We start from the raw sequence: 7,364 nt of genomic DNA, 5'->3' as shown, positions 1-7,364 counted from the left end.
AATGGGAGATATTTGTGTAATAAAATTTTTAAAAAGCAAAAAAAGAAATAGCTTCCAATGGGAAATATTTTGATTTGGGTTTTGTTTTTTGTTTTTAATAAAAGACTTTAAAAACAAAACAAAACAAACAATCAAAAAAAACCTTTTCTGCCTTGGTGTGTGTATGTGTGCATGAGAGAGAGAATGAGTCAGAAGGTTCTCGGGCGAAAAGCCAAGGCCAGGGGTTGCCTGCCTTTTCCATCTGAGCAGAAACAGCTAAAAACACCATGTTCTGCTTCATCGGACTTTTTCATGGATGTGAAAGCGTAAGTTCAAGAATAACTGATCTCCTACCCATCCCCCAACCCCCTACCCAAGGCAGTGCTTGGAGTGGCCCTAGAGAGTCGGAGGAGAGCTATAGAAGCGGGGATTTCTGCTCTTGCCACCTCTGGAGAGCTGCTGGCCAAGGCCCACCACCTACTGCTGCTCACTGTTGGATGCAGCTTCCAGCCTTGAGACAGGTGCACTGCAGGCTGCCGCCTCATCCCTGATTGTAGCAGCACGGGAGAGCCGAAGTGCCATCTGGGAGGCCCTGAGTAGGCTTTTTGCCACTACCTTTAGGGGAGCTGGGGTTCCTGCCCACCTGCTCCCCAAGCTGACGGCTAAGGACCACGTTCAGGTCTGCATGTTCTAGTAAAGGATGCGGCCCGGGGCAACGGTCTGATTTCAAGTTGGTTTCCTGAGGATGGATAACAGGAGTGGCTATGTTGGGCCAGGAAAGCATGTCAATTCTGCCTCCTAAATATCTCAGAAACCATCTTGTTTCTCAGTGATGTCATCCCTGCCACCCTAGTTGAAGCCACCACTGTCCAGAACCTTGACCACAGCAAGAGCCCTGAGGCTTCCCAGCCTCCAGCCCAACCCCTTGTCATTCATGTTGACAGCCAAACATTTCTCTTTTAAAAATTAGATTTTTCTGCCCTGCTTAAAACCCATCAAATAGGTCTCAGGATAAGGCCTTCAAGCTTCCTCATCATTTGCCCTTTTTACTCCTCTTCACCCATAGCTAACTTCAAATTCCACCATCTCTGGGCCTTTACACGTGCTGTTCCCTCCACTGATACCTTCATCAGTTTACATGTCACTTTCTTTGGGAAGCCACCTCACCCTCCTCAAGACCAGATCAGATGTTCCCATAGTGCCATGCTGGTTATCAGGACTCCCATGAATCAGTCTTCCTGCTCTCCGGAAGCTCCCCAAGGACAGATCAGTGTGTGTTGCTCACCATGTTTTCCCCAGCAGCTGACACAGAACTTGGCACCTCATAGATAACCAAGAAATACTGTCGAATGAGTGTTTCCAGTAGCTCGGATACCCAGAGACCCATCCCTCCCCAATACAGCCAAGCTGTCTCATTCTCCGAATTCCATTGCCTCATACACCCTCCAGCCTTCTTGTGCCAATGCTACCAGCCCAGCCCCTTTGGCAGCACGGGCACTTTTTCCAATCAAACTGGGATTTAGCTTTGACTTTACCTTCCTAAGGCACACAAAAATTTTCAGTAACTCTCTAGGGTCGTGTCTAAACAACAAACTTACCCTGCCACTGACATCTGTAAAATGAGAAGCACCAAGGTTGAGACATGGTAGGTGCTTCTGTCTAAGAGACTGAACTGGCATCCCTGTGGTTCTCAGACTTGCTGTGTTTAGTGTGTGGTGTGCCATGCTCAACACAACTGAAAATCTGTCCTCCCTTCAAACACTTCTTTCTCCTGAAGCCCCTTCCATTTCCGTGTCAACCAGAAAGGATTAACGTGGACATTCTGTGCCTTTCCTAGGCAACAACAGAAAAACAGCTGGCATCTATCTAAAGGGCCTTACTATATGCTGGCCACCTGTTCTAAGCACTTTTATGTACTCATATAATCCTCAGGACAAACCTACTATTATTATTTTAAAGGTGAGAAACTGAGTTTCAGACACTGACCATTTATTTGCCCAAAATGTCTCAGCTTGTAAAACCTGAAGACTCTGGCTCAGGTGTTGGTCCTATCCACCAGTTTCCTAGCCTCTCTGTGTACCCGTGATCGCATTTCACACTCACACCCCAAAACGGGGTAGGTGTTGTCATTCAAGCCTCAGAGAGGTGAGAGGACAGTCCTAAAGTCCGTGGCAGAGTGAACACTGAGCTTGAGACTACAGAACTCGAGCCTTTGTCCCAGCTCTCCCATGCCCTGCTGAGCATCCAGGCTGGGTGTGTGCCCTCACCACTCTCCCATGGCATTTCGAAATCCTTGAGGGTGGGGCTGGCCTTAGCTACCTCTCCCCTCATCTGTCCCAGGAGTGGGAGGATAAGGAAATTTACGGAGTGTAATGAAAGGCGGGTGTGTGAGAAGGGGAGGCAGGACCGACTGCATGGGTGAATGACCCACGCAGTCACACGGGCCCTGCACTTAGAAGGACCTTGTACTTGGTTTAATGCTCTGCTGTCACCATCTTGAAATTCTTAATTTTTAAACAAGGCGCTCCGCATTTCATTTGCAGTGTGTAGCCAGTCCTGGGGAAGGGACAATCCCAGCTCTCCCCTGACCTCCCAGGCCAACTATGTGCTAAGTGCCATTTGGGTAGCCAGCAGCAGAGCAGGCCTGGCACTTCCCAGCTGCGGAGACCTGTCCTACCACCACCATTCCAAGTGCCCAGACCCAGAAGGGAACTTCCGCACTGCACACCCATGTGTGGGCAGGAAACAATGTGAACACAGTAGATTGCAGCGCCCGGTCGGCCAGGACGGTGCGCATGCGCGCTTGGGTCGTTTCCGGGAGGGGGCCAGCGGCTGGGCGCAGCTGAGGCCGGAGTCCGTCTGAGGCTGGGGCCAGGGGCAGATCCAAGCCCGGGGCGGGGCGGGGCGGACCCAGGGACGGGGCGAGGCGAATCCCGGGGCGGGGCGGAGATGGGGCGGAGATGGGGCGGAGATGGGGCGGAGATGGGGTGGGAGGGGCGGGGCCAAGGATGGACAGGGGCCGAAGCCAGGAGCTGGCCTGCGGCGTGGCGGCTGGGGACCCGGCCCCAGCCCGGGAGGGGAGGGCTGCAGGTTGGAGCCACGTCCGGGCTAAGGATCCGAAGCGGAAAAGGAGACAGGATCGGGGCAGTTCGGGGACTATGTGACCTTCTAGAAGGTTCCAGTAAGAGGAGCTGCTCCCTGGAAGCGGGTTGGGCGAAGCCAGCGGGAAGCCCGGCCCCTCGTTGCGGGCCGCGCCTGTGGGCCGAGGTTCAACGCCAAAGGTTCTGGGACTGCGTGGGAGGGAGTCCTGGAGATGTGGGAGCCTCCTAGATAACAAGGTCCGGGAAAGCTTTTCCCTGCCCCTAACAGCTGCTTCCGTCCCTTCCATCTGACTCTGGTTAAAAAAAAGAAAAAGAAAAAAAAAGTCTTCTTAGAGATTTTCCTATCTCCATTTGAGTAGGCTCCTGACTTTTATAGTAACTTGCCACCTGCCTCGTAAGGATGTTTTGAGTACAAAATGAGATCATCAGAGCTCTAGGAACAGTGCCCTGCACATAATGAGAACCCGGTACATGTCAGTGTTTTTATTATGTGTAGTTGGCCCGTAAGTTCACTGTCTCCCTGTGTTGGATCTTCAAGGCCAAGCACCAATAATATCCTGGAATGTAGCAGAAGCTCAACAAATATTGTCAGATGAGTGAGTGAATGAATGAAATGAACTCCTAGCATCCCAGGCAGAGCCTGGCACTGTCTGGTTCTCAGGAGGTTCATCAGAGAGGTGGCTGTCCATGTTGGTTTCTCCCAGTTAACCTGTATGCCCCTGGTGAAGTCAGGGAAGCTCCCAAGCTCATCCTCCTGGATCCTCAAAGCCCAGAATGGAGATAGAGAGGTACACTCCCGGGCCTTGGCAAGTGCCAGTTCTCACCCCTCACCTCATTCACATTTTCATGTACACAATGTCAAGTTCAAGACCTTTCCCATTCCTCCTTTGTCCCCCCCCCCCAACCATTCCCATGACCCTCCAGATCATCCCACCTCTTCGAATTATAGCTCTTGCAAGATTTGTTGTAGGTATGCATTTAGAGATATTCTTCCCCACTGGACTGGGCCACCAGCGAATCCTGCCTGTTTCTATTTGCGGCCCTAATTTTTGTGCTGGGAGCCATGGTGAGGGTGAGGCGGGCAGCAGTGAACACAACAAACAGGTACCAAGCGAGAGTCTCCTGGGTAGGAACCTTTCAGCCCACAAGATGCCAGGGGAACAGGAGCTCAGCTTCCTGGAAGGGCATTTCAGGCAAGGGCAACTATGAACTCAAGACCCCTGAGGTAGAAGTAAACTTGGCTTGTTGGAGTGACAGCAGGAAGACCAGAGAGACTGAAGACTAAAGGACAAGAGGAAGGAGGTTAGGCTTAAGTTAGAGAGGTGGACAGGAGCCAAAGTGTCTAAGTCTTACACAGAGCACGGAAGAGGAGGTAGGTGTTATCCTCTGTGCAGGGGGCAGTCATTGGAGATGGGGTTTGATTTAGACCTGTAAAATCTCTGACTAGAGGAGAGGCAGGAAGCCCCACGAAGAGCCTGGTGCTGGCGGCAGCACCAGGTGGGAGGTCATGAGACTGGGATAAAGTTCAGCAGGGCAGAGCGGAAGGATCAGGGCATTTTTTGGAAACAGACACACCAGGTAGTCCACAGGGCAGGTGGGAAGACAGCATGTATATCCGCAGGGTGGGGGCAGGTGAGGGAAGAGAGGAATCAAGGATGACTCCGAGGTTGCTGGAAAATCAAGGAGCCAAGACCGAGATGGGGAGGCGGGAGAGGAGCAGGTTGGACAGGGTCTACGTGGTAGGATGGGAGCAAGAGCTCAGTGTGGGACACTTTCAGTTTGCGATACCTATTAGTCATCCGGGGGAGGTACCACGTAATGATGTGTCTGCGGATGTGCCAGCTGGACAAAGATGGGGTTGCACTCCTCTCCCACGGCCACAGTCCCAGCCCGAAGTTGGCACAGTCTGGGCACTGGACAAAGGTTTGTTGAGAGAAGGCCTGATGAAGACAACCGGAAAGGCAAATTTACAATTCACCTTCCTTCAACCACCAGAGGGCAGCACCGCCCCCAAACACGGCATCCCCAGACCAGAAACTGGCACTACCTCCCGGAATGCAAGGACTCACACCAACCTCTTCGCAGCTAGGGCTTCTGAGAGCCACATTTCCAGAGCCAGTGACTCAGTGAGGGGCACAGTGGAGACTGGCTCTCTTGTAGGACCGTGGTTTTAAGCCTTTTGGGGCCCGCAGATAGGGGCGTGGATGGGAGGGGCAGTCTGGGTTTCCAGCAGGTGAGGGAAGGGAGGGCCACCTTCTGGAGCAGGATGGCTGGCATTTGAGAACCCACAGGGACTCTCGTCTGACAAGTTCATCAGGAAGAATTTTAAAAATTGGGGCTGTTCCAGAAACCCCAGGCCAGTGCATGTCTATCGTTGGAGTCCCAAAGAATTGGAGAGGGGCTGGAGGGAGGGAGGGTGGAGGCCTCTGGCCGCAGCACTCTCTGTGCCTCTGACCCCGTTCTGCCCCAGATGCCATGTGCCACCTCAGGCTGAGGAGCTCGTTCACTCATTCACTCATCAAATGTCAATTAGGCCTTTCTCTGTCAGGTTTCGTAGTAGGCACTGGGGACAAGAGATAACCCGGGAGCATCAGTTACAGCTGGAGATGTCATATACCTTTTTCTCTTTTTTTAATTTTTATTTTATTGATTTGAGAGAGAGAGGGAAACAATTTGTTGTTCCACTTGTTTTATGCATTCATTGGCTGCTTGTTGCAAGAGCCCTGTCTGGAGATTGGACCTGCAACCTTGGCATATTGGGACAACACTGTAACCAACTGAGCTTCCCGGACAGGGCTAGGCACCTTTTATTTCCCCCCACACATTAGCATTTCAAACCCCAGCATGCATTTTCCAAATGATGCAAACATTTAATAAAGCTTCACCACCCCCCACTGTTGAAAATGTGACATGATGCATCTTGCGATTGATGATGTTTTCAAATCAAGGGCCTACGTGGTAAGGGCAGAGCCAGAGATGTGCACAATGGGTTGGGAAGTTGGAGAAGGCTGCCTGGAGGAGGTGGGTCTTAATGGATGAGCAGTAGTTCAGCATGGATGAGGACATACAGAGGACTTTCAGGAACAAGGAAGAGCAAAGGCACAGAGGTGAGAATTGATGGGCAGGCTGGTAGAGGGACCTTGGGTGCAAAGGATGGTGGCAACACAGGCTGGAGAAGGGAGCCAGGCACAGTCATCCAAGACCTTGACTTGCAGGTTTAGGGACTTGCTCACCTGATTTGCCCTGGGCAGAGTCAGTGGGGTCTGCAGCTCCCTCTGGCCAGGAGTGCTGCTTCTGGGTGCTAGGCGGGCGGTCATGCCGTCAAATCTAGATTTGGAAGAGGCATCTCTGGTCAGGGCCCACATCAGGGCAGCAGCCATGGGGATCCCGAGAAGCAGAGAGTTTCAAGAAGGTTCTCAGGAGGTCAAACAGTAGGGTGTGGCAATAAACTAGATTAGGGCAGGGAAAGAGGGAGGAGGCGAGGCTATCGCCTGGAGTCCTGGCTTGGGTATCGGAATGGATCATGGTGCTGCCCACGCAGAAGGGACCTTGCCTCTGATGTGCTCTGGTTCTAAGGTCTGCTGAGGCCAGTCTCAGAGTGTAGCTTGAGACATGCACAGGGAGGGCCCCCCTGCTTTGCAAAAGGGTCCTGGTTCCTGTGCCCAGGATGGGGAGTGGACCATGTCACCCTGAAAAGCAGAGTCTGTAGAGAGAGACTGATGAGATAGGAGTGCTATTTTGAAATGCATGTATTACCCCTCACAACCCCTTGGGGTCCCAGCAGAGGGAGTTTCCCTTGCCAGGCAGCAGTGAGTCCCCTGCGCCCTCCCAGGAGGGGGGAGGTCGGATCCCACGTTGTGGAATTACGATGATTCCATCCATTGTGAATCCATCGTTGGGCTGGAGTGCAGGCCAGAGACCTGGGTCTACGAACGGGTCCAGGGAAGGCAGGGCTGGTACGGTGTCCTTGGTCCTGAGTGGGAGCCCTGGGGCAGGGACTGGGGCTGGGGATTGGGAACGGGGTAATCCTGGAGTCTAACTGCAGTCGGGTTCCAGGTTCGTGGTGACCTGTGAAGGGTTCTAAGTTCAGTCTGGGTCCTGGGTGGATGTCCTGGTCCTGGGTTCTTGGTGTTGGGTCTAGGACCCTGGTCTGGTGTTGCTGGTCCAAGACCAGATCTGAGCTCTTCCTCCAAGTCCAGGGTTTGGGGTCATGATAGTGGTCTGGGTCTGGGGTTGGAGTCAAGTTTGGGGGTCAGTAACCCGGATGAGATCAAGACCATGATC

The sequence above is a fragment of the Pteronotus mesoamericanus genome, unplaced genomic scaffold (genome assembly GCF_021234165.1).
Source record: "Pteronotus mesoamericanus isolate MK-2021 breed Mesoamerican mustached bat unplaced genomic scaffold, CSHL_Meso_final contig_214, whole genome shotgun sequence".
Lineage (NCBI taxonomy): Eukaryota > Metazoa > Chordata > Mammalia > Chiroptera > Mormoopidae > Pteronotus > Pteronotus mesoamericanus.
Note: the sequence above shows the minus strand (reverse complement) of the source record.